Below are 7,060 nucleotides of genomic sequence, written 5' to 3' on the forward strand. Positions count from 1 at the left end.
GGTCATTGCAAAGATCTACAACCGCATGATACTAAACCACATCCATGACCCCATTGACCCCCATCTTCGGGACAACCAAAATGGATTCCGGGAAAACAGAATGACAGTTAGCCACATTTTGGCTCTGCAGAGAATCCTAGAGGAGGCCCGAAAGAACAACCTATCTGTCACGGTCACATTTCTAGACTTCAGGAAGGCCTTTGATTCTATCCATCGAGGAAAAATGATCCAGATCTTCAAGGCCTATGCCATTCCATTGAGGCTACTAAGGGCAGTTGAAGCGATGTACACAGGTACCCGAGCAAAGGTTGTGACCCCAGACGGTGATACAGAGGAATTTGAAATCACAGTGGGCGTGCTGCAAGGAGATACTCTTGCCCCTTTTCTGTTTGTGATAGTGCTTGATTATGCTCTTCGGAAGGCTATTTGTGGCAGAGAATCCGACCTCAAGTTCACGTTAATGCCTGGACGCTCTCGTAGACACCCGGAAAAGGTAATCACGGACATGGACTTCACCAACGACGTTGCATTGCTATCTAATGATGTCCAACAGGCACAGACATTGCTTGCTAGCATTGAGAAAGAGTGTAATCACATCAGGCTTGTTCTAAATGACAAGAAGACCAAGGCGATGTCTTGCAATATTACATCTCCAGCACTTCTCTCCACAAGTGATGGGATGGTGCTTGATCAAGTAGACAATTTCAACTATCTAGGCTCGTGGGTTAATTCAACTGAGCAGGATATCAAAGTCCACAAGGCACTAGCCTGGCAGGCACTGAATGATATGAGTAAAATCTGGAAATCAGGTGTCTCTCACGAGCTGAAGCGTAGGTTCTTTGTGGCCACCGTCAAGTCTGTCCTCCTGTACGGATGCAAATGCTGGTCCCTTACCTCTACCTGAGAAAGATCTCTTGACGGCTCCTACACTTGAATGTTACGTGTGGCCCTGAACATCAGCTGGCAGAGCTATGTACCAAATGAAGATTTATATAGTACCCTCCCCAGAATTTCTGACAAGGTGGACTGGCAGAGACTTTGGTTTGCAGGCACAATAATCTGCCTGCTGGTGAGCTTGTGCTGTGGGAGCCTCTCCACAGTTGCAGAAGTCAAGGTTGCCCCCCCACAACCTTCATCGAAACCCTGAAAAGGGATGTGGGTACAGCCAGTACTGCTGAGCTAGCCAACTGCATGGCTGATTGACAGGACTGGGGCTCCAGGCGTGTGACTTGGCTGAGGTCGCCATGAGTGAGTATGCTGCCTTCAAGACGACGTCTTTCCCAGGGAGATTTCAACAAGACAATGCAAAACCACATTCTGCTCATATTACAAAGGCGTGGCTGTGGAAGAAGAGGGCGTGTCTCCTCTGTCCCCAATAGAGAATGTGTGGAGAATTTAGAAATGAAAAATATGACAGTGACGACCCTGAAGTGTCACACACCTTAAGACCTGTTTACAGGAAGAACGGGACAAAAATAACACCTGAAACACTTCATCACTTGGAGTCTTCAGTCCATAAACATCTCTGAAGTGTTGGGAGAAGGAACGGGAACATTATAAAGTGGGAAACGCTTTACTGTAACAACTTTATTGAAATGCGTTGCAAGAGTCTAAATTGAAATGTGTTTATTTTGAAAAAAAAAAGTTAATGAGGTAAAACATCAAATAATGTGCTGCTTTTTGTTTTGAGTGCAATACAGGTCGAAGATTATTTACAAATCATTGTTTTTAATATCAATTTCAATACACTGTCCCAACTTACTGATTTGTGGTTGTAAGTTTTGTGTGGGCGGCACGATGGTGTAGTGGTTAGCGCTGTTGCCTCACAGCAAGAAGGTCCTGGGTTTGAGTCCCGTGGCTGGTGAGGGCCCTTCTGTGACTTGTGAATTCATCTGAAAGACTTCAGATGAATTGCCACTCTAAATGGTTTATTTTTGTTCATGACAGGTATAAACACATGTGGCTGTATGGTTTCTCAAAGAAAGGAAAAAATGGACACAATACCAATGTACAGTAGTCTATCTCTAATACCTGACAGTTCCTTAGAATACTATTACAGTAAATGACCACTAGATGTCTGTCTAATACAATACAAGCATTTAACAGACACTTATCCAGAACAACAGTTGGGGATTAAATGCTTTGTTCAAGGGCACATCAGTCAGTCCTGCTGACCCAGGGAATTGAACCAGCAACCTTTTGGTCCCAAAGCTGCTTCTCTAAACATTGTGCTATGGCTTCCCACACACATGAAAGCAAAGGATAGTGAATAACATTGAGTATTATCCATACAGGACACTTTTTTGATGGAATAAAAACGTGTTCTATTCCCTTCTAGCGGGTTTCATTCATTTGCTTCGATAGCATGCAATATTGTTAGCATATCGCTTATCCGATGTGTATTACGTCACTCTGCTCAATGGAGAATGAGCGTTGAATATGTTTTATGATATTGTATAATTGCCAAGGACTGGCTAGTGGCTTAGTGGTAGCGTGTCTGCCTCTCGATTGGGAGACCATGAGTTCTATTCACAGTCAGGTCATACCAAAGACCATCATAAAAATGGTACCTACTACCATCTGGCAAGGCATGCTGCAATACAGATGCGAGTAGGGGAGTTAAACTCTTGTGGTTACCAGAGGACTCGCCCCCCACTGTAACCCTAGCTATGTGAGAGGCTGAGGGCTGCAGAAACGGAGATTGGCGCCGCCCGATGCGCCGTATGGCACGGGAAGGACTTTAGACTTTTTTTTAGATGATTGTCAAGGCAACATGACGTCACACGTCGGAGCTGATGCAAATATCCACTGAGAAAGTTTTCTGATGTGCATGCGCAGAAGCATTTCTTTGTTCGCCAGGAAAGAGAAAGACATGTTGAACACCCGAAAGGCTACCAAAACTTCATTAGAGAGTCTTCATGCATATCTACAAGGGAAAAACATACCAATGGACATCGAAAAACTGGAAGAGTGTGTATGTATAATAATAATAATAATAATAATAATGGCTGGCAGGTTTTTTTCATGGTATATCAGATATATTCCATTCAGCCACTTGTCTTTGACTTATTCAGTATCATGCTAGCTGAATGGAATATATCTGATATACCATGAAAAAAACCTGCCAGCCATTATAAAAAATGGCAAAAAAATTCAATAAAAAATTTTAAATAATAATGGCTGGCTTTTTTTTTTTTCCCTGTGGTATATCAGATATATTCCATTCAGCCACCTGTCTTTGACTCATTCAGTATCATGCTAGCTGAATGGAATATATCTGATATACCACGGGAAAAAAAAAAGCCAGCCAATATTATTTAACTTTTTTTTCGCAGTCCGGTTTCCATCAAATTGCGCACTCTCATTGGCTCGCGAGCAGTCCGGAATCCTACGCTCTGGACCCCGGTTATGGACCTTTGGCGACTCATTTGTTCACAACAACAACAAACATAGTATAATAGCATTAATTTTACAGCATAGATAGCGATAACGACTGTGTTCACAGCGAAAGTGAGTTTTACTACCCTGTTGAAGACGAAATAAAAGAAAACATTTTAGGAGAAAGCTGAGTAGCAGGTTTGTTCTAAATATGGTTTCCCTTTCGGGCGCTCTCATTTTCTGTTAGAATTTGGTAAAGAAAAAAATAAATATATTATTTACCAGCTTAAGGTTGGTCCGTATTGTGAAATACCGTGACCGAGGTCTTGAAAATACTGACTGAGGCCCAGGTCAGTATTTTCAAGACCCCGGTCACGGTATTTCATGATACGGACTGACCTTAAGCTGGTAAATAATATCCATCCATCCACTATCTGTAGCCATTTATCCTGTCCTACTGGGTCACAGGCAAGCTGGAGCCTATCCCAGCTAACTATGGGCGAGAGGTGGGGTTCACCCTGGACAAGTCACCAGGTTATCCACATAGACACAGACAACCATTCACATCTACGGTCAATTTAGAGCTACTAGTTAACCTAACCTGCATGTCTTTAGACTGTGGGAGGAAACCCACACAGACAGCATGCAAACTCCACACAGAAAGGCCCTTGTTGGCCACTGGGCTTGAACCCAGGACCTTTTTGCTCTGAGGTGATAGTGCTAACCACTACACCACCGTGCCACCCTGATAAATAAAATATCTCATCTCATTATCTCTAGCCGCTTTATCCTGTTCTACAGGGTTGCAGGCAAGCTGGAGCCTATCCCAGCTGACTACGGGCGAAAGGCGGGGTATACCCTGGACAAGTCTCCAGGTCATCACAGGGCTGACACATAGACACAGACAACCATTCACACCTACACTCAATTTAGAGTCACCAGTTAACCTAACCTACATGTCTTTGGACTGTGGGGGAAACCTGCACAGACAGCACGCAAACTCCACACAGAAAGGTCCTTGTTGGCTGCTGGGCTCGAACCCAGGATCTTCTTGCTCTGAGGTGACAGTGCTAACCACTACACCACCCTGATATATATATATATATATATAGATATATATATATATATTGCTCAGCGTAAATGAGTACACCCCCTTTGAAAAGTAACATTTTAAACAATATCTCAATGAACACAAACAATTTCCAAAATGGTGACAAGACAAAGTTTAATATAACATCTGTTTAACTTATAACGTGAAAGTAAGGTTAATAATATAACTTAGATTACACATTTTTCAGTTTTACTCAAATTAGGGTGGTGCAAAAATGAGTACACCCCACAACAAAAACTACTACATCTAGTACTTTTTATGGCCTCCATGATTTTTAATGACAGCACCAAGTCTTCTAGGCATGGAATGAACAAGTTGGCGACATTTTGCAACATCAATCTTTTTCCATTCTTCAACAATGACCTCTTTTAGTGACTGGATGCTGGATGGAGAGTGATGCTCAACTTGTCTCTTCAGAATTCCCCATAGGTGTTCGATTGGGTTCAGATCAGGAGACGTACTTGGCCACTGAATCACTTTCACCCTGTTCGTCTTCAGAAATCCAACAGTGGCCTTAGATGTGTGTTTAGTCATGTTGGAAAAGTGCACAACGACCAAGGGCACAGAGTGATGGTAGCATCTTCTCTTTCAGTATAGAGCAATACATCTGTGAATTCATGATGCCATCAATGAAATGTAGCTCCCCGACACCAGCAGCACTCATGCAGCCCCACATAAGGATGCTGCCACCACCATGTTTCACTGTAGGCACCATGCAATTTTCTTTGTATTCCTCACCTTGCGATGCCATACAATTTTGAAGCCATCAGTTCCAAAAACATTTATCTTGGTCTCATCACTCCGGAGTGTGGAGTCCCAGTAGTCTTCATCTTTGTCAGCATGGGCCTTGGCAAACTCTAGGTGGGCTTTTTTGTGCCTGGGCTTTAGGAGAGACTTCTTTTGTGGACGGCATCCACGCATGCCATTCCTCTGCAGCGTACGCCGTATTGTCACGGGAAATAGTCACCCCAGTTTGGCTTTCTACTTCTTTAGATAACTGCAGTGAACTTGCATGCCGATTGATGCTCCTGTCGAGGTGTTAACTTCCGTGGACGACCTGGACGTCTCTGTGAGATGGTTGCAGTTCCATCTTTCTTAAATTTTTGTACCACTTTTGCTACAGTATTCTGACTGATAAGTAAAGCTTTGCTGATGATCTTGTAGCCTTCACCGTTGTGGTGTAAAGACATTATTTTCTTTGGGGAATTCTGAAGAGACAAGTTGAGCATCACTCTCCATCCAGCATCCAGTCACTAAAAGAGGTCGTTGTTGAAGAATGGAAAAAGATTGATGTTGCAAAATGCCGCCAACTTGTTCATTCCATGCCTAGAAGACTTGGTGCTGTCATTAAAAATCATGGAGGCCATAAAAAGTACTAGATGTAGTAGTTTTTGTTGTGGGGTGTACTCATTTTTGCACCACCCAAATTTGAGTAAAACTGAAAAATGTGTAATCTAAGTTTATGTTATTAACCTTACTTTCATGTTATAAGTTAAACAGATGCTACATTAAACTTTGTCTTGTTAACATTTTGGAAATTGTTTGTGTTCACTGAGATATTGTTTAAAATGTTACTTTTCAAAGGGGGTGTACTCATTTACGCTCAGCACTATATATATATATATATATATATATATATATATATATATATATATTACCGTTCAAAAGTTTGGGGTCACTCTGAAATGTGCTTATTTTTGAAAGAAAAGCACTGTTCTTTTCAATGAAGATCACTTTAAACTAATCAGAAATCCACTCTATACATTGCTAATGCGGTAAATGACTATTCTAGCTGCAAATGTCTGGTTTTTGGTGCAATATCTCCATAGGTGTATAGAGGCCCATTTCCAGCAACTCTCACTCCAGTGTTCTAATGGTACAATGTGTTTGCTCATTGCCTCAGAAGGCTAATGGATGATTAGAAAACCCTTGTACAATCATGTTAGCACAGCTGAAAACAGTTGAGCTCTTTAGAGAAGCTATAAAACTGACCTTCCTTTGAGCAGATTGAGTTTCTGGAGCATCACATTTGTGGGGTCGATTAAATGCTCAAAATGGCCAGAAAAATGTCTCGACTATATTTTCTATTCATTTTACAACTTATGGTGGGAAATAAAAGTGTGACTTTTCATGGAAAACACTAAATTGTCTGGGTGACCCTAAACTTTTGAACGGTAGTATATATATATATATATATATATATATATATATATATATATATATCATTAGAGTTGTTGAGGGCTGGAGTTTATTAGGCAACAAGAAAGAGAAGAGTCAGTTCCTGAAGTCGATGTGTTGTACTGTAAGCAGGAAAAATAGGCGTGTCAGGATCTGAGTGACTTTGAGTGACAGGGCCACGCTGTGAAGGGGAGATGTCTGGCTCAGGGCTTCTCCAAAATGGCAGCTCTGGTGGAGTCTGATCTCGGAATAATATCTGGTCCCAAAGATGTTTCTGTGATCAAACCTCTCCATCTCAGGGACAGCGGCGGCTCCTGGGTGTCAGGAACGGGCGATCTGATTGGGCCAGATCTCTGATTGACGCACAGCCTAACCAATAAGGAGTCTCTAACG

This window comes from Neoarius graeffei, chromosome 18, assembly GCF_027579695.1.
Source record: "Neoarius graeffei isolate fNeoGra1 chromosome 18, fNeoGra1.pri, whole genome shotgun sequence".
In the NCBI taxonomy this organism is placed as follows: domain Eukaryota; kingdom Metazoa; phylum Chordata; class Actinopteri; order Siluriformes; family Ariidae; genus Neoarius; species Neoarius graeffei.